Source organism: Protopterus annectens, chromosome 14.part0 (assembly GCF_019279795.1).
Source record: "Protopterus annectens isolate FY-2018-M chromosome 14.part0, PAN1.0, whole genome shotgun sequence".
NCBI classification, from domain to species: domain Eukaryota; kingdom Metazoa; phylum Chordata; order Ceratodontiformes; family Protopteridae; genus Protopterus; species Protopterus annectens.
Window position 1 is genome coordinate 694,537,061 of NC_056748.1, and position 21,173 is coordinate 694,558,233.

Sequence of the window (21,173 nt, forward strand, 5' to 3'; positions counted from 1 at the left end):
GGTTTGGTTCAGAGCCCTCAGAACCGAGCTGGCCTTATACCAAGCTTGCATGCACCAAAAAACTCGAGCTAAGCTGCTACCCACAATGCCCTTCACTCAGTTACCTCAGATCGAGTTTGCATGCAACATATAGAAGAAAACAGAAAGTCGAAGGCAATCTCTGTGCAGAAACCCTGAAACATCACGAAAGATCCAGAAGATCTGCCAGGAGCATTTGGCGGGGGTCGGTGGGAGGGTGCGATGACTGGAAGAAGATCAACAACTCAGGTGGAACTTTATGGTAAGACATAACTTCTTTATCTGAAGTTGTTAATCTTCTTCCTATTCATCACTGATGGGACAGAATCCCAAGCTACTTGGAGAACCTGGGTGGCCCTTATGGAAAAACATTCCTGAGAACCATTGAGCCAAATGCTGCTCTTCCCATGGAGATCAGATCCAATTTGTAATGCTTGATGAAGGTATGGGGTTTAGCCCAAATTGCTGCTGCACAGATGTCATCCATAGAGGCCCTAGAGTGGAAGGCAACTGATGCTGCAATAGCCCTAGTTGAGTGAGCTTTGATTTGACCAGGCTTGGACTCATTTGTAAGCGAATATGAGAAGCTAATGCAATCCCTGAGCCATTTTGACAAAGTAACTTTAGATACTGCACATCCCATTCTAGAACCAGAAAAGGAAATGAAAAGTTGGTCCGACTTGCGAAAGGACTTAGTTCTGTCCAGATAGAAATGTAATTGTCTATGAACATCCAATGAATGCAGGCAGTATTCTCCCTTGTCTGAATAATTTGGAAAGAATACAGGGAGCTTAATGGACTGGTTAATAGAAAAGTTGGAAACCACCTTGGGGAGAAAGGATGGGTTAGTACGAAGTGATACTCTGTCCTTATGTAAGATCAGATAAGGGCTCTTGATACATAAGGCTTGCAATTCAGATATTCGTCTGGCTGAAGTGACCGACACCAGAAACAAGGATTTCCATGACAGGAATTTTAGATCACATGTTGCAGCAGGCTCAAAAGGGGGAAGAGAGAGAGACTGAAGAACCCGGGAGAGATTCCATGCCTCCACCGGCTGCCTGATGGGAGGTCTGCTGTGGAATATTCCCTTGAGGAAGGTCTTGCAAAGTCGGGTGGAAATAAGCGGGACTCCCTCTGAACCAGTATGGAAGTTAGAAATAGCTGTTAAATGGACTCGAATGGTGGAAGCTGATGCACCATTGTGGAACAACTCAGCAAGGTAATGAAGAATAGTAGCTACAGGAGCAGAGAATGGATCTAGCTTCCGATTATGTGACCAGACAATCTTTTCCATTTGTCCTTGTAAAGTTTTCTGGTGGATGGTTTATGGGAGGCCAGGATAATATCACGGACAGATAAGAAGGTTTCCTGCCTGGCAACTAATGGAAGTGGAGGAACCAAGCCGTCAGCTTGAGAGTGGATAGATTCGGTGGAGTCAGCCCTTGTGGGTGAGATACGAGGTCCTGACGAGTGTCTAGGATCAAAGGATGTTGTAACAGATGAGGTCGTAGGAAAGGAAACCACAACTGACGAGGCCAGAATGGGCAATGAGGATCACCTTGCTTCTCAAGTGAACAGCTTTCCTTAGAAAAAGGGGGATAAGCATAAAGGAGATCCGCAGGCCAATCATGAATCAAAGCGTCTGTTGGTGGCTCCCCATGAGGGGGAAAGAGAGCAAAGTAGCTGCTGCATTTTGTGTTTGAGGGGGAGGCTAAAAGATCGCAGCATGGCTGGCCCCAACGGCTGAAGATTTCTGCCGTCACACTCAGAGACCACTCGCGAGGACCGAGGATGCATCTGCTTAGCCTGTCCCCAATCACATTGGAGCTCCCCAGGATATGCGTTGCAAACAGAAAGAGGTTGGAAGCTATCACCCAATGCCAGATTCTCATGGCTTCACGACATAGGAGTAGGATTTCGTCCCTCCCTGTTTATGTACCAGACAACGGACATGTTGTCCGACTGGGTAGCAATCATTCCTGATGGAAGGAGCGGGTGGAATGATTGCAACACCACTAGCACCACTCTTAACTTCAGGACATTGATATGCAGATTGACCTCTATGCTGGACCACGTGCCTTGGACCGACTTTCCCTGGAAGTGGTCCCCCACCCTCTCAGGGAAGCGTCCGTGGTCACTGTGATGCTGGGTTGGGCAGCCTGGAAGGGGTGGCACCAAAGATTTTCTTCTTTACTCATCCAACAGAGGAGATCTTGTTTGCAGGTGTTGGTGATGAGAATCTGTGAGCTAAGGGGATGAAGATTGGATATCCATCGGGACTGAAGGAGACATTGTAGCAGTCTCATGTGTAATCTGGCTAGGGAAACAATTGGGGTGGCTGCTGCCATAGACCCCAGAGCCTGAAGAATTTCCCTTGCAGACACCTTTCTTCGACAGAGTATCACTTGAACTTGTGCCCTTAATCTCTGAAGCCTGTGAGGGGGAAGAGAGACCAGACTTGAGTGTTGAATATTGCCCCTATGAATTCCAATTGTTGCGAGGGCTGAAGGTGGGATTTTTCACAGTGGATGGTGATGCCCAGTGACTCTGCTAGTACTAGAGTGTAGCGGAGGGCCCTGACCAGAAGGCGCTTGGTGGGGATGGAGAGGAGTCAATCGTCTAAATACAGAAACACCTGGAATCCCTGAAGTCTCAGATGAGCTGTGACCACTGCTAGGCACTTAGTGAACACTGTGGGTGCTGTCAACAGAACGAATGGCAGGGCTCTGAATTGGTAGTGATTGGCTCCCAGCCAGAAGTGAAGGAGATTCCTGGAGCGCTTGTCCATTTTGATGTGGTAATACGCATCCTGGAGGTCTAACGAGCAGATCCACACACCCTCCTGCATAAAGGGGAGGATGGATTGAATCGTGACCATGCAGAACTTGGTCTGAACCACTGCTTTGTTTAGCTGGCCTCCAGTCCCCGGTCTTCTTTGACACTAAAAAGAACCTCGAGTAAAACCCTGATCCGCACTGGTCTGGTCCTGTTGGATGACTCGTGTTTGACATAGTTTTCGTATTTCGGAAGCTGCCTCCTCCCTTTGACTGCATGGAACATTGGGAAGGAATTTCAGAGGTCTTGGATAAGAGATTAGGGGAATGTGATAGCCTATGGAAATTATTCTCTGCACCCGCTGATCGTTTGCAGCTTGGTGCAGAGAAAAATGGGGAAAGCAATCTGGCAGCACTTCAGGTGTGCTGATACGGTCTTCCCGAGAAAGAATCTCTAGTGCCCTGATTTCAGGGACCCCCTCTGCCCCAAAGGGGGCATCTTCCATTATTGGTACCCCCTCTGCCTCTGGGGGAGTCCTCACCACGTGCGTCACGGAAAGGACCTTGAGATTTCTTGTGCCGCATCTTTCCACTCCTCTGGTTCCTGGAGAAGGAGTGCTGAGGTTTGGAAAAAAGTAGACCCACGGCAGACAAGGTCTTCCCATCCTGCTTGCACCTGGCTAATGTAGCCTTGACCTTAGCACTGAATAAAGCTGATGGTTCGATAGGGCCGTTTAAAAAGGAAGACTTGAAGGAGTCCGCGAGGTCACAAATGCGCATCCAGGCGTGGCGTCTCATACCTATGCCTGCACCCACAGCTCTAGCCACTCCTTCGGTTGCATGGGACAGCAACCTCATGGATGAATTAGAGATTGACTCTAGGGTGGCAAGTTGGGAAGCAACTTTATCACATGCCCCATCCAAAACATGACCCGCAAGGGTTCCAGAGAGCTCGGTGATGAGATCTCCCCGGAGCTTTGTAAAATGTGCCAGAAAGTTCAGAGACCTGACAGCAAAGGTTGCCGACGCAAAAACTCGCTTCCCTAACCTGTCCACCGCCCCGGACTCTCTGTTGGGCGGGTGGACAGCAGGACTTTCCTCCACAAAGGTCCTTTTTTGTGGCTGCCGCCACCACCATAGCATCTATTGGCAAACCTCTAGACCAATGGGGTTGATCCTCTGGAGGAAAGTATCTTATCTGATCTCCTGGGGATGGCCTCAATGGTGTCAGGGTTCTACCATGCCCGCTGCACGATGAGCTTGACCAACTCATCGGCGGGGGGGGGGGGGGGTCACCCAAGAAGTACAGGGCCAAGAATGGAAGGCCTACAGGAATACAGATTCCTCCAAGGAAGGATTGGAGGGCTTCCAGTCACCCCTCTGCTTCAGGATTTCCAAGAGGTCTCCAAATGAGACATTGTCAGGAGGTGACCGTGGGGATCTTTCCCCATCATCGTAGTCCATATCTTCCATGAGGGACTCCTCTAGGGAGTCCATATGTTTCCTCTTACATGCCCGTTTCTGAGGGGGTTCTTCGGTGGGAGCATCCGAAGAAGACTCAGAAAGGGAAATACCCTGAACAGGGGTTTCCTGGGCCTTGCACTCTTTGAAGTCCAGGGAGGGGACCTTTGACAGCTGCAGCTCAGAGGGAACTGGTGGAAAGTCCGACGTAGGAGGATTGCTCGAAGCGAGCACCCTCTCCATCACCTGGAAAGCAGTCCCGCCTGAAGAGGAATGGGAGCCCGGAACCGAAGAAGACAATTTTGGAACCAGAGTCACACCCCGCTCCACGCAGTCCGCTCCTGGGGATGGAGCCTCAAGCAAAACTGGGGCTTGAGTCACCCTCGGACCCGAAGACAGAACCAGCAACACAACCGGAACAGTGGCCGGAACCGAGGGTTCCACCCCCCCAAGCACATGATTGAGGAAGTGTGGGGTCCGATAGAACAGACACCCAAAGGGGCCTCGGAGCCACAGACACAGTCGTGGTCGGTGCCAAGGTAAGGGGTTCTCTCACAGACATCGGAAATATGAGCCTCGGAACCAAGGGATCTAAGGGAGGAGAGTACGTAGGGGTCACCAGTGTAATAGACCCAAAGCCTGGAATGGGATGGGGTCTAGGAAAATTTGTAATTCCCCTGGCAGTCAGCAGCTGATCAAAAAGGCGCACCACATCCAATTCTGAAAGGCTCCTGGTGGACCTTATCGATGCCCCTGAGGGGGAATCAGGCCAGACCAAAAAGGGGCTGAAGGCTTGTCCGGCAAAAATATCCACAGACTGGGAGTACTGGGTCCATGGTATATTGAAGAATGGCACTGACAATTCCAGTTTGGAAACCAGCAGTAGGGGAATAATCGGAGCCAAGAATGGGCTCAGAGCTGAGGTCACTGCTGGGGGAGGAGGTCAATAGGCTCTGAAGTGTAGTCAGAACAGACATCAGAGAGGAGATGGGGGACGTGGTGCCGAGGTAGAGACAGGCAAACTTGTCGGAACAGAGGTTGTAGTGGGCACCATAGTCATCGGAGCCAGAACAGGCGCCAACGGGGCGACCTCGGTATGAAGCACTGGAGTCAAACTCGGAGCCAAGGTGGTCGGAACCGAGGAGGCAATATGGTGCTCTGAAGACTTGTGGGCCTTTTGCTTATGGCCTTTGCCCCTTTCACCGGCCGGTGAAGAGGGTTCTGAGCAAGGATGTTTCTTGTCCACAGGAGGAGGAGGAGATGAGACCGACGCAGAAATAGCCTCTGAAAAAAGGCAAAGGAAGCAGGCCCTTAAGAATCAACTTGTTTCGTCTTTCATTCAGTGTCCACTGACTGAAGCTGGCACAAATATCACATGGAGGTTTTGCTGACAAGTTCGGGACCCCCAAACAATACATACACTCTTCATATAAATCACTATTCAGGAGTTTACCACTGCAAGAAGAGCAGTGTTTACACCATGTAGTCCCTTTCTTTTCCACCATAACAGGAGAATACACACACACACAGAGACAGAGACACACACACACACACACACACTAAAGTATTAGAAAGTGTAGAGAGAAAGAGAGAAAAGGAAAATACCAACAATGGTATTGGGAATACCACAAGGGTAAAAGGGTCAATACCAACAATGGTATGAAAAGAAAATACGCGTGTGTGTGTAGAGCTGTAGAGTGTGTAGAAAATAGCAAACTGACAGGAAAAAACTCACAAATACTTATAAATTTTGAAAAAATATAACACTTAGCTGGAGAGCACGGCAAATGAGATCTGAGGTAACTGAGTGAAGAACAAAAAAAAACGGTCACAGCAGCAGCAGAATAAACACCAGCAGTTTATTAAAACTTAAACACAAATGGTTGAGTAAAACTTCTTTAAGCGCTTTTCGTTTGCTAAGGGAGCAAACATCTTCAGAAGAAAGACAATTGAAAATAAGAATAAGTCAGCCTTTTAAACACTCAGTCTCAAAAACGCGGGACAATCAAATCAATCATTGCTACCTCACTTAATTAAAGTGATATGCATAATTAATACTGTAATAACTGTAAAGAAAATTTTGTATAAAGAACCCCAAGCAATTATAAAGTATCAAATACACACCATCAAATACAAAATACATTGGTTTTGTTACAAGTAAGAAATCAAATAACCAAACTGCTATAACCAATATGAAAATAATACTTATAAGTATTTGTATTCAAAAAAATTATTAATATTTGAAAAAATTACTTGTAAAACCTTTAAGGCAAATCTCAATTATGTGAAAAGTGTCTATAAAAAATCTATAAATTAAATTAAATTCAACTATTATTAACCTTTATCTTCGCAGACTCCTCAGTTTTAAAATACTACTGACAGAACAAGTCTCACTGAGACCTGGTAAATTATATGCATTAAGTTTGATTTGCCAAATCAGTTCAAGCCCTTCAAGTTTTATAGGTGTAGGACCACCTCTAGTGTCATGTAACACTTGATTGATGGCCATAAACTTGAATTTATGGTCCATATATAGAAGGCAGAACAACATGTACATTTGGCCAAGTAGACCACGAATTTGGAATTATATAGGTAAGATGGAGCGAAGGCTCCTAGACAGAATGTATGAACATCTGTATGCAATAAGTCATAACAAGGCGGACAACGCCTTGGCCAAACATATTCAATTAAATGTGGATGTTTTTTGTTTTTTTAACAGTTTGTGTTTGCCGGAGAGTTTCTTAGTAAATGAGTGAAGGGCATTGTGGGTAGCAGCTTAGCTCAAGAGTTTTTTGGTGCACGCAAGCTTGGTATAAGGCCAACTCGGTTCTGAGGGCTCAGAACCAAACCCATCAGTGATGAATAGGAAGAAGATTAAAACTTCAGATTAAAAGTTGTGTGTATGGGTCTCATTTGTTTAATCGAAATTACATTTCATCGAACCACAAATTCCTGAGACAACTATGACAAAACACCAGTATTTCGGAAGTTTACTTAACCGGAGCATAAAACAGCAAAAGAACAGCTATATACTTTACCAGAGTCTAATCTCTAGTTACAAGCTGAAGTTCGTTAAAGAGAAATGCTTTTCATGATGCTGCTAGTGTAGGAAGTAGAAGTGTGCAATGTTTGTGTACCTTCTGGTACAACATTCCAGTTTTGTGATATATTCAACAAATGGAAACTTATTTCCACAGCGCTCATAGGTTGTAAATGGACATCACAGTACGATAAGCAATTGGGAAATGTATCCTGAATATCACTGTAGTACAATCTTGGAGTTGATATATATAAATTTATTTATTGACATTCGTTGACCCTGAAAGTCCACTGGGTCAGAATAACCCATTTTCAGTGGAGGTTCGGGAGAAAAGCTCAAGTGACAAATTAAAAATGACTACAACAAACAAACAAAAAATGATTATACAACAGAATAAGATTTACAGTAATAAGAAACCATACAAATATAAATAGCATTTCTTAGTGATAGAAATATGCAGAGTACAATGTCATTATGCAGTGAAAATAAATAACAGTAGAACTTTCACAGTACATAAATGGATAACTTGAAGACATTCAGTATATACAGTCATGACACAGTATATTCTGTACTATATGAAGGAGATTATACTTTTACCTTGTGGAAGTTTCTTAAGGACTAAATATTGATTAGTATACTTGGAGAAAGTCACAGTTGATCTAAAAAAGGGGTACTCTATTCAGTAAACTCACTGGAATTGGTTTATGGTGGTATGAAGCTCTGATCACAAGGACAGATGTGATTATTACGAAAGTGATTTTTTTAGGATGACTCTGAAGGTTTTCATAGACTCAATTTGTGTTATGGGGGGTAGGGCACTCCATAGCTTTGCTGTGGAGTAAGAGTATAAGCTTTTGTGAAGATTGGGTGAAGATAGGTGAAGGCTGCCAGCCTAGCCAGATATTTTGGAGATAATTCTGTCGTCTGTAAATATTAATGTAAACCACAGGCTTGTTGTCTTAAATGATAAAAATAGTGTTACATGTGGAACTGGAAAATAATGCAACAGTGCACTCTGCTGACCAAGTAAAGCATGTTGTGACCCTTTGATCTAAACACATCTCCGGCCAGTCTAGATGAAAGAATGCTTTTTATTGTTTTTAGGCCAGGGTTAATGGCCAGAATTTGCATGCATAAATGTCCTTTATTGCTCTGGTTTCTGCCCAAAGGGGAAGAATGTAAATGTAGTTTCTGTTAGCCTGGGAACGCATGGAAGTGTGAAGAATGATGTCATGTGAACCAGGAATGTGATTTTAAAAAGAATCAGAGAGCATGAAGCATTTTTTGTCTTGGCCATCCAACTCACAGCACTGTCTTGCTCCATAAGCAAGTTTTAGATTTGTGTTTTCTCTTAGATGATCTCTGAACTCTTGACTAGCACTGTGTAGTACAAAATATTGTCGTGTGTTTTGACCATTTGTTATTAAATATTTTTAATTCAACTGTGGCTGTTTTTGCAGAGATAATTTAAGCTCTTTAGAATACTTGCATGCCTTTGGTTAAATTATACAAAGCCACTCTAATAGCTTTAGCCCTGGGCTATACTACCAATTGGATAATAATATTGCACAGTAATAATTGGACACCCTTTTAAGGACCTTTGAGTAGCTGATAAATATTAGTGGGTGGTGGCAGCTGGTACTACTGTATAGTCTGGGAGAAAGGGGCACAGCTGGAGAACCTGTGCCAGCCTTCCCAAGGAGTGTCTGTGTGGTTGTATAAAATCCTCTCAAAGTGCGTGTGTGTGTGTGTGTCAGCTATTTGGGCAGGGACACAAAGCACTAGTTGGACAGAGAGGGTGCTGGAGGTTTTAGCTTGCCCACTAGGCTGAAATCTGAACCCTATAGATGTGCCAGTGGGGAGTCTTATTGGGGACCTGGAGAGCAAGGCAGCGACCAGCCCTGGACTGACTGTGATGTCAGTGTGCTCTTAAGGGAAATTGCACTTTACTGTGTGTTTTGGTTATCCTTTCCTCCTATATGAGACGCCGCTCACTGGTGTTAGTGGTGAGGATTGAGGTTCCTTGATTGCTGGGCTAGGGCACGGGCATCACAGCTTTGTTCGCTCTCTTATTGGAGAGAGAATTTGCAGGGAGTGTGGGGTGCAAGGGAGTTTGACCCCCTGAAAACATATTGTTTTTGTGTATTTTTTTAATATACATGTTCTTTCAGTGTTTTATACTTCGGTTAAGCAAACTTTTGAAATACTGATGTTTCGGCATAGTTGACTCGGTAATTTGTGGTTCAATGAAATGTAATTTTGATTAAACAAATGAGACCCATACACGTATATTAATATATATATATATATATATATATATATATATATATATATATATATATATATATACACACACACATATATATATACATACATACATACACACACACACACACACACACACACACACACACACACACACACACACATATATATATATATACATACATATGGGTTCCCTTCACATGGTCGACATTTCAGAATGTTGACATTCATATGGCCTAGACTATATGATCAACATTCAAAATGTCGACCATGGGGAACCGGCATGTCCATACAGTGCAGAATGGAAAGATTTCCACTTCTGCACTGTAGTGTAATCTCGGAGTTCGCATACTTAAGTTCTGGGGGTGGGGGGGGGGGGCGGAGCAGCTAGCAGCATGAAGGTTAGTTTTTTTATTTTGTATTTGTATGGTCGACATTTCGAATATTGATCATATGGTCTCGGCCATATGAATGTCGACATTTTGAAATGTCGACCATATCAAGTAGATCCATATTATATATGTTTACTATAAAAATCTCGAAATTTCAAACAAAAAAACAAAAAACGTTCGCAACATCGAATGGTAATGTCAAGTCTCTGCATATTGCTTAGGTGAAAATGTCGAATGGGATTAACAAATTCAGCAGATTTGGCATTTGAGCCGAATATCTAATGTGATGTCCATATAGGAGTGCAGGTAAGTGCAGCTCTTACACTTCACATCACGTTTTTGCAGAGGTGCAAGCACCCCCCACACCCCCTGCTAACTATACATTCCAACTCCGAGATCACCCTATAGTGAGAAAAGGATGAATGTCTCAATCCACACAGTGCTGCAATCTCTATATTACATAGAGTTCATATCAGCGAATGCATAGGGGCATTCGATGATGTGAACTATCAATCATGTAACAGTCAGCAACTGGGGAACTGGCCATCTGAAAAGTAACTTGACTGAAATCCATAATACTGAATTTCAACATACTAAATTGCAAACTGGACCATATAAAACCAGACTAGGTGGGGGGCTACACCCTCCACACCCACCCAACTCACACACTAACTCTAGGATTGCACTACAGTGGGGAAAAGGGCATATACCTTTCACTTACCTTACAGTAGTCTACATGCTGCCACTACTATGCCCTTTTCCCCACTGTAGTGCAATCCTGGAGTTAGTATATAAAGTTAGAGAGGGTGTGAGGGGCACAGACCCCCACACTGAGGGGTGTGTGGGGTGTAGCCCCCCACCTAGTCTGGTTTTATATGGTCCAGTTTAAAATTTTAGTATGTTGAAATTCAGTATTATGGGTTTCAGTCAAGTGACTTTTCAGTCTTTTGAAACCAGGAAAAGACAAAAGACTATTTAGTCTTATGGTCTCAGTCAAATGAGGTTTCTATCATACGATAGGGATCCATATTATATATATTACAGACACAGCATTGTTTTTTTTTAAACAAGGAACGAAAGGACTACCAACAATGGTATTGCAGAGTACTGAAAAGTACAAGAAGGGAAAGAAAGACTACCAACAATGGTACTGGAAAGTACTCAGAGAGTAAGAGAAAAGTCCCTTAAAATGTCTAAAGGAAACAAAGAATATAATGGCAAAAAAGTGTACAAGGGAGGCAAACAGACAGATACTTATATTTTGTTCTTCTTTCATTCAAGAAAATAAATGAAATTAAACTCACTTAAAATCAAATACCAGCAACAATATAAATACCAACACTTGAGAGCTCGCAATCCATACCTGTTCATAATGGAGGCAAATGAGAGTGGAGATATGTTAGGCTGGTGGGGCCTTATGGGTAAAGGGAAGAGCGACAGTTCAAGGATCCTATGATCTGGAAGAAGCAGCAGAGTCAGCTCCAAATCCAAAAGTCGATAAATGAATGAAAATGACATCAGACTTAAAACTGTTTCTGTATTTAACAGTATTGTTATAAAACTTTTCACAATATAAAACTGCATGTTTTACAGTAAAGCATTTTAGTTGATTTGTATATGACAAATATACTAAAGTTAACAGATGTCTTTTTCGTTTTCTTTTTTAGTATTAAAAAATGTAGGCATTACAATGCAAAAGAGAAAACAGGCTAGACAAAAACATTTAAGTTAGTAGGCTGTAATCTTGGGTTTTTGAGGTGGGGGAATGGGGTACAAAATGATACAGATCATAATATATGTACAGCTAATATGTTTCTCTTTTGCATATTAAGACCATTGGGTTAATCCAATAAGTTTCAACTGGAAACAAGTAAATGTGAAACACTAAATACAATTAAAAGTTTTCCTTTTGCCATAAATGTTTCAGCTCGTCTTTAGAAGCTTGCAGCTGAGGACTACATTTTTCTATTACATTACCATGGAGACAAGCTGATAATAGGACAATAAAAAGCCAGAGGAATGGTTTCTTCAAGGCTAAAAGTTAATGTTTTCTGAAAGCAGGAAAGTTCTTTTATTCTCCCTTCCAGATGTAAAAATCAAGAACAAATACCAATTAGTGCAAGTCGAAGTACAGGCAATAACACGAGTCTTAACATGGATAATGTCAATTTTAGGTTAAGACCTGTGTTTGCAGTTGTCTACTTCAGTCAATTGTCCCAATTAGGAGGGTTAAATGCCATTACTTGAAAACATATACAGCTTTGTGTGTTTATATTAAGTTAACAGGTTATAGGTGTGTGTGTGTGTGTGTGGGGGGGGGGGGGTTATTAAAACAAAACAAAAAAAAGTCTTACAAAATGTGACATAAGTTCCAATGGTGAGAAGAAAAAAACTGCATAAAAAGGCTTAACCTAACAGTCGTATACAAGAGGTGGGCATGACGACGACTCTTTCTACATTATTTTGGAGTGTGAATTGTCATACGGATATAGACAAAAAGGAAAGAATTTTTAATTATATTAAGAAATGCAATGTATGAATAGCAATGCTATAGGAGGCACATTTAGAAAGAACGGAGCATGTGAATTTGATAAAGAAAGGATTTCAGGACAGATATTCTGCAGAATATCAGGGATAAAAGGAAAAGAGGAGTACTTATATTCATTGCTAGAGGAGCTCCAATAGTGATACAAGAGGGGAAAAAAAGATGATAATGGCAGATTTGTGGTAATAAAGGGGCTAATGGCAAGGGATGAGGATTATACTGGCATGTGTTTATATGCCAGCTAAAACTGTTTATTATGGAGCTTAAAAAACTGGGAGAAAATCGGCTTTCAGCAGGGAACATTACTTACAGCTGGGACTGGAATTTAATTTGAAACAATGAGGATGTATCTGGGGGGCCGAGAAGGGGAAAATATAACAGAAAAGGGTAGATTTCTGAACAAATTTATGAAAATGTTTGGAAGATGGGAATTCAGTTGTAGAAATTCAGAGAATTTCCATATTATTCCCCAAGGTGCAATAACCGAGCTAGACTACACAGAAATTATATTCCACAGGAACATGTGCAGTTAATTGAGAACTCTGACATACATCCAATAACTATTTCAGATCAAGTGCCAGTAATTTCTAAGATAAAAATGCAGGGTAATGAAATAAAGATGAGACACTGGTGCTTCTCCACCTACCAGTTAAAAGTGAAGAATTTAAGGAATGGGTAGTGGAAATTATCCAGGAGAAATGAAAATGGAGTTTAAAAATAGGGTAGAAATAGGAGAGAGAGATATGGTTAAAAAGTAGTAAGAATTATTTAGAAGACCTGACAAAAGTTTAATGACTTCAGAATACGGTGAATCTCACAGAACAAGGGGAGGCACAACTGGGGCACAACTGTAGAGTGCTAAAGAGAAAATAAGGGACTACCTGGATAATATGCATGCTTTTACAAAGATTGCTTTTGATAACACCACAAAAGAAAAATTTTTGGCACAATGATTCAGGCAACAGAAAGTACAAAGGGTTGTTGCCAAACGTAAGTATCCTATAACAAGAAAAATAACCAGGATCCTGTAAAGATGTTAGAGATATTTTGGAAATTTTATGAAAAATTGTATAAAACAAAGAAGTTGGGAAAAATCAAAAAAAGCATAAATGGAAATATTTATGGAAGACTTAAATATGCCAAGTTACAGGTAGATGAAGCTACACAATTAAGATAGGAGTTGACAAGATAAAATTGTGATGTACAACTAATCTGCAGGAAAGTCTCCAGGAGCAGATGGTTTGGTAGCTAATGAGAAAAAAAAGAGATAAAAATCTGGAAGGGTTTTTTTTAAAGCATTTTAAAAAGTGGGGAAACACCAACATCCTGGAAAAACGCTGTGGTGGCTGCAATACCTAAAGTCAGTAAAGACTCGTCATCTTCAACTTCATATAGGCCCATTTCATCTTTAAACCAGGATTATAAAGTGTTTATGTTTGCAATGGCTAAAGGAAAGACAAAGATGTTGCCAAAATTAATATGAATCAATGTGGTTTTGTGGAGGGGGGCAAACACTGGCAACATTAATAGAACAATGATGACCCAGATAGAAGTAGACCAAGAAATACAGCTGTTCTTGGTGGATCATGATTTATAGAAAGCACTTGACAAAGTAATCTGGGATTTTGTGTGTAGGGCAATGGAAATATTTGCATTTCCTGGTTAAATTAGGAGAGTATATAAAGGACATAGGGCAAAAATTTAGTTGGGAAGGTTCCTCTCTGAAATGTTCTGTTTGAACACCGCAACCAGGCAGAGAGGTCCTCTTTCCCCTTTATTTACTTTATTTTCTTTGCTAATGGTTCTAAATATAAAGTACTCAGAAATTCAAGGATATAAATCAGTATGGTATTCAAGAAAAGTTGGCTTTGCAGTTATTATTTAGTAAAAAAGTTGGCTTTGCAGTTATTATTTAGTACCTGATAGAACCAGAAAAGGACATCTCAGTGTTGTGGAGCATTCTGGGATACTTCTGTTTTTTTTTTTTCAGGATATAAAATTTATCAAAATAAAACAAAGACTACAGTTGTAAAGTACGTACCTACACATGAATTGGTTCAACAATACCCATATTTATGGGGACATGATAAATTAAGTATTTAGGTGTATGGGTTAAAATGATTCTGTTATGGCAGCCAGGGATGTGTGGGAAGAGATGAAACAAAGGATAATATAAAAACTGAGAAACTGGAAGTGCCTACCTCTGGATATGGATAGCACGACAGAAGCAGTAAAATGTTTTTAGTCCCTTTAGTTTTATACACAAGTCAGGCATATTTTATCAACCAGAGTAGAAGTTGTGAATAGTAATTAATAAAGAGTTGAAGGATTTTATCTGGGAGGGGAAGAGGGCAAGAGGCAAGTGGGTTAAGTTGATCTTTCCAATAGAACAAGGAGGTTTAGGATTAACTGATTTGAATGGTACTTGCTACACAGTTCATAGGTAGGTAGGTACTAGGCTACTTTAGAGCTACACAGTTCATAGGTAGGTAGGTACTAGGCTATTGGCCCAAGGGCCTAATTAAGCCTAGCCAACAAGGTTCCCTGGCTTACGCCACCCAAGAAAGTTATTTTCCTGTGCCCCTGTCGAGCAAAGCCACAGAAGTGATCCCTGGGGTGTATTCCCTATTTCCCATCTGCTCATCAAGATTTTTCTTGAAGAGTGCTAATGAGGAACTTTGCTTGACATAGATAGGTAGCTGTAGCTTGTTCCAGAGTATGGGAAGTCTTTGGGACAGGAATATATCCCTCCAGCATGTCCTGTTTATTGTGGTGATAAGGTTTAGGTCCCTAGAGCATGTAGCTTGGAGGGATTGGGATTTCTTTAGGTGTAGCATGTCCAACAGCTCTGGGTTTGACAGCTTTATATATGTTAGGCAAAGATCACCTCGGAGTAGGTGATATGCCAGAGTTTTGTGAGACGGTCAGTGTAGGGCATCTGTTTGAGGCCAGAAATCCTCTGCGAGGTACTTCTGTGGCCTTTCCAGCTGCTGCAGATTTCTTGTGAGGTACATTCCAAAAGGGGCGTTGTACTCTATAATGGGTCTAATGAGTGTCGAGTAAAGGAGAACAATGACCTCTTTTCCTGGATGAGAACCCTTTTGTGATGAGGTGTGTCACGAAGAAGGATTTCCTGACTACTGTGGTGATGTGATTATCAAAGGAGAGACTACTGTCCACCTGGATCCCAAGGTCTCTTATCACATATTCGGTGTTAAGTAGACTGCCGCCTATGTGGTAGTTCATGGGTACAGAGGTTTTACCAAAGGGGATGACAATGCAATTTTTGGCATTGAGCTTGAGGCCATGGCTCTGACACCAGGCATCTGTCTCAGTGAGGCCCTTCTGTAGGATGTCCACATCATTTGGGGACTCTACTATGGCTCCTAGTTTGCAGTCCTCTGTGAACGTCATTAGCCAAAGGCTTTCTGTGTTAGCCTGTACTTCAGAGAATTAGACACCAAACAGGAGAGGTCCTAGGATTGAACATGTGGTACTCCACTTGTCACTGGTGTGAAGTCAGATTTGAAGTCTGCGACTTTTACAGTGTGGGTTCTGTCAGTGAGCCAGTTGGCAACCCATCTTGTGACGTAGGGATTTATACCTAGTTTAGTTAAAACATACCACAAGCAGTATGGTACAATTCAAAATGGAAGGGTATGATGATAAAGAATGGAGGTAATTCAATAAATAAGGAAGGAGTGGAATTTTAGATGCAGATCCTTAAGGAGAACAACAATGTCACACAGAATATTAGTAGAACGTATGTTAACAACTAAGCCAACACATGAAAGGAGAAAGGAAAATCTGCCCCTAGAGATGACTGCAATTAGGGATACAGAGAATAGGCAACAGGAGGCTGGAATATACTCGAGAAACCTGGCAAAGGTACCAAGGTATTGGAAACAATAATTAGAGAGGAAAAGGGAATAGGCAGAGAAGACATTTGGACTGCAGGCTGGACATTGCCTTCCCTATCAGGGACTGATATCACAGTATAAGCAAAGAGGAAGAGATAGGGGAATCCTAAATGAAAGACCCACACTAGTCGAGTTTTCAGCTGAATCTAGAACAGAACCTACAATTAAAAGGATAATTAGTAGGGCATATAAAATATTGCACAATAGCTATAGGACTCAGAAGAGGTCAAAAATATTGTGAATTGTTTATGTAATCTGTCCTTTTTTTGGGGGGGGTGTATGGCTCCCAAATATGCAACAAAATGTAGAAGATTTAGGATTTTTGCAAGGAACTGTTTGCAGAGGTGTTTTTATACCCCAAGCAGACTCCACAGAAAATTTTCTTCAGGTAAATAGCAAATATTTGAGGTGTAATAGGGAAGAAAGAGGTACACGGGAAGCATATTTTCTCGAAGTGTAATGAATTGGCAGACTTAAAAAATTCCCTGCAGAGTATTCTGTCAGGAATACTGAACAAGCAAATGAGTGTGACTAAGGAAATTATTTTTTGAGCTGTGATACAAGACTTGAATAGCCTAGACAAAGTAAAGCCCTGTAGAGATCAATTCTGGTGGCTGCCAAAAAAGCAATTACTAGAAAATGGAGATCAAGGTCTAAACCAATCATACTTGAAATAGTGGATATTTTAACAGAGATAAAAGAACAGGATTATGTACCTACACATGAACTGGTCCAACAGTATCCATATTTATGGGGATACGATAAAATGAGGTATTTAGAAGTATGGAGTTTAAATGACCCTGTTGTGGCAGCTAAGGATATGAGGGAAGAGACTAAAACAGAAGATAATACAAAGACTGAGAAACTGTAAGCCTTGTTATGGATATTAAGATACAAGCAATTAAAATGTTTTTAGTCCCTTCACACACAGGTCAGGCATATTTTTAATCAACCAGAGGAGAAGCTGTGGATACCAATTAAAAAACGAGTTGAAAGATTTTATATGGGAAGGGAAGACCGCAAAGGTCAAGTGGGATAAGCGGATTCTTCCAACAGAACAAGGCAGACTAAGATTACCCATTTTGAGATGGTATTTTAGAGCAACACAGTTATGGCTCTTAACATGTAGCACAAGCAGAAAACTAATTCAAAGTGGAAAAGAATGATGATATAAGGGGGAAGCTCAAGGAATAAGGAGAGACTGGGATTCTGGATGAAGACTCTTAACGAGAATAAAAATCATACAGAGTATTACATTCATAAAATAGCAGGGAGTATTCTAAGAACTAAACCAGGACGAGCATGAAGAAAAGATATTCTGCCGATAGGGATGACTATGGTTAGGGATACAGATAGTAGGCAAGAGGGGGCTGGAATTTATTGGAGAAAACTGGCAAAGGAACCAAGGTATCGGGAGCAAATAACTAGAAAGGGAAAGGTAATAGAATGGGAAGAGGCCAAGAATTTATTTGTACTGCAGATTAGAGATTGCCTTCCCTATCAAGGACTGATATCAGAGTATAAGCAAAAAGAAAGAACTAGGGGGCTTTTAACCGAAAGATTAGCACTGGTAGAGTTAATAGAATCTAGAACAGAAGCTGCTGTTAAAATAAGGAATAATTAGTAGAGCATATAAAATATTGCATGATAACTAACAGAATCAATCAGAGGAGCTTAGAAAGGGTTTGGAAGAGAGACTGGATAAGCAATTCACAAAGAGACAATGGGGAGATACAGGTCATCTGCCAATAAACCTTAGAATAAAGAACTATGGTACTCAAGAGAGTCTTTTCTGAGCTAACATCAGCTTCTACCTTTGAGGAAGGAAGGAATAACAGATCCAACTGCAACATGTTCTTCCACAACTTTGTAGCTCATTATGATTACCAAATCATACAGTTGAGGGTCACACAAAACTGATGTAATTTACAAGCCCTTTTAAGGATGACCACCACAGATCTGTCACGGGCTTGTACACCAAAGCTAGCCAGGACTGATTGATTCCCAGGCTTACTGGGTACAACTCCAACGTTTCAAACTTAGTTTTCTTATTTACAATAGTTACAGTTAATGTAATCATACCATTCGGCAAAAATACGGCCCCTACAGATTACCACATCAATAGCAAACCCCTAAACACACAACTTGTGGTGAGAGATCTAGGTACTCAGGTTGACAACAATCCCACATTCAACCATCATGTAGAGGCAGTGGTCAGAAAGGCCTTTTACTTGGTTCATCTCATAAGTAAAGGGATTAAATTCAGAAAAAAGGAGGTTATAGTCTTTCTGCACTCCTCCCTCATTAGGCCTATAACTAGAGTAGAACGTCCAGTTTGGTATGCACTGCTCCAAACACCTGCACCAACTGGAAATGCCACAGAAATACCTCACAAAGAGAATCCATGGCCTCCAACACCTGTCCTAAGCGGAGAGACTCAAATCACTATTGCTCTACTCGGTACAGGACACATAGAGGTGATCTGTGTCTCGCCTACAAGACAGTATCAGACCCTGCCCTACTAGAGATGCTCCATATCTGCAAGTCTAACTCCTCGCACATTACCCACTCAAAAAGGCCTAAATCTAATATGCAACATCAAAAAAACCTGCTGGAGAGACAGGTGCATCTCCCAAAGGCTGCTATATCTCTGGAATAGACTTCCCATACACTTCAAACAGAGTACCTTGCTGACCCTCTTGAAGCGCAACCTTAATGAGTGGATGGGAAAACACAAACTTGCCCCAGCGGTTCCACCTTTGTCCCTCATTGACAGGGGCAACAGGTGCTGACTGAGATTTCTTTTTTTTGGGGATAAACTCTTGGCTAGGCTTGTAAGGGCCCCAGGGCCATTAGGCTAGTAACTTCCTATGATCCTATGTAGAATTTAAAGAGTTCTTTTTATTTTTTTAAATAAACAAACATACTAGTTTGTTTAGTACATGCAGTGTGTTTTTTTAGTCAAGTTTACTTACTGTTTGCAGCTATATAACACAAGTATTGTCTATTTTTGCAGTAATGCTTCACTTTCACTGTTATAATGGCATAATTTAAATTTTAGTATGTGTAATAACTTCACATTTTTCCCACAACTGCATTTTCTTCACCACTCCTTTGGTGAAGTCATGTATAGAGGGTGTGTCAATGATATACTGGCAACACACCCATGTCCCACTCTGCTTAAAAGGTGGCAACCCCCCCCCCCACACACACACACACACATTCCTAGATCAAACACAAACAGCCACACACACCCTCAAATCTCCCAGGACAAGTCCTCAAAGACCTATCCATTGCCAAGAGCACTGCTTCTGTGTGGCCTGAAAACATACCAAAATGCCTACTATTTGGCCTGAAATAGTCCCAATCATACCCCCTACAGAGGCTCTATTCACTTCCAATCAGGGTTTGTACTGGACAAGTGAAGGACTGCAACACTCAGCCCACCTTATAAAATGGAACATCAACTGACTAGAACTACAGACCTACAAGCCTGACCAGCCTCATCAGTACGGCTATAGAAAGGGTCATTATGGAATTAATAAAAAAGGACATAGGCAGCCTATAAACTCTTGACCCAAGCCAGTTCGTTTTTGTTAAGTGCAGATCCTACCCTCCTTAATCTGGTTGACTTTTTCAAAAAGTCGAATGAGGCAATGCATAAGGGCAAATCTGTACATACCACATATCTACACCTCACAAAGGAGTTGAAAACCATCCCCCAGTCAGGCAGAACTGAAACTCATCCAGCTAAATGCAAACCCCTATGTAACTCCTTGAAAAGCAAACTAGCTCACAATTAGAACCCAGGAAATTAGGGTGGGGTCTACCCCCCTCCAAAAGACCAATTGCTATTTCTGTAGCCCCAGTGTTCAATCCTTGGCCCATCCTTTATGGCACTTGCTTCTAAGAGGTCAAAGCTAAAAGGGCTTATGGCTGAACAAGTTTGCAAATTTAGTGCCACCCACAATAAACTACAGAAAATACCAAGACTACTCTGGAAGGCCTTTCCCAACCAAATAGCTGGTGTCAAACTCACAGCCTAAAACTAAACACAAAAAAATATATTATTCATTTATTTAACACTGGTTTACCAGGAAAGTCAGACTTGGAATGAAGCCAATTTTCAGCAGCGGCCCAGGGAGAAATGCTCTAGATGCATGTCTTTGTAAAGTGGGAGAAAACCGGAGCACTAGGAGGAAACCCACACAAACTCAGGGAGGACGTGCAGACTCTGCACAGAAGGCACCCCAGCCTAGAATCGAACCAAAGAACCTCTTGCTGCGAGGCGACAATGCAACTGCTGCACCACTGCTCCATCCTAAAATTGTATCCTTCAGGAAGCATGACATCCTCTGCAACTATCACATCGACAACACATCTCTGAAATTTAACTCAGTAGTGAGGGACCTAGGAAAGCTGCGGTGGTGGTGCTGCGGTAGCATTGTCTCCTCATAGTTAGACATTGCCCGTTCGATTCTCAGAGCGTCTTCTGTGTGGCGACATGCGTGAACAGGCGTTCCTTCGTTGAAGGTTGTGCGTTAGGCCTGGCAAGCCAGCACGTAAAACTCTACTGCCAATCATTAGCGGACCAGAGCTCCGCTGTGGTGACCCCTAACCGGGAAAAGCCGAAAGACACAAACAAACAAGTGAGGGACCTAGGAACCCACATGCACAATGAGCTGTCATTCAATTGCCATGCATCTACTGTTGTAAGAAGTCCTTTTTCATTGCATAGCTCATTGGTAAGGGTAT

General features: G+C 41.8%; 1 protein-coding gene across 2 annotated transcripts in view; it reads right to left on the reverse strand.

The window, feature by feature from the left end:
- KLHL21 (kelch like family member 21) overlaps positions 1-21,173 on the reverse strand; it is a 747,265-nt gene that overhangs the window by 668,518 nt on the left and 57,574 nt on the right. The window contains exon 2 of one of the 2 annotated variants that reach the window (XM_044056427.1): positions 11,317-11,410. The exons of the other annotated variant lie outside the window; for it this stretch is intronic. The gene's annotated coding sequence lies outside the window, so the exon portion shown is untranslated. The remainder of the gene's footprint in view (positions 1-11,316; positions 11,411-21,173) is intronic. 2 annotated transcript variants of the gene reach the window in all.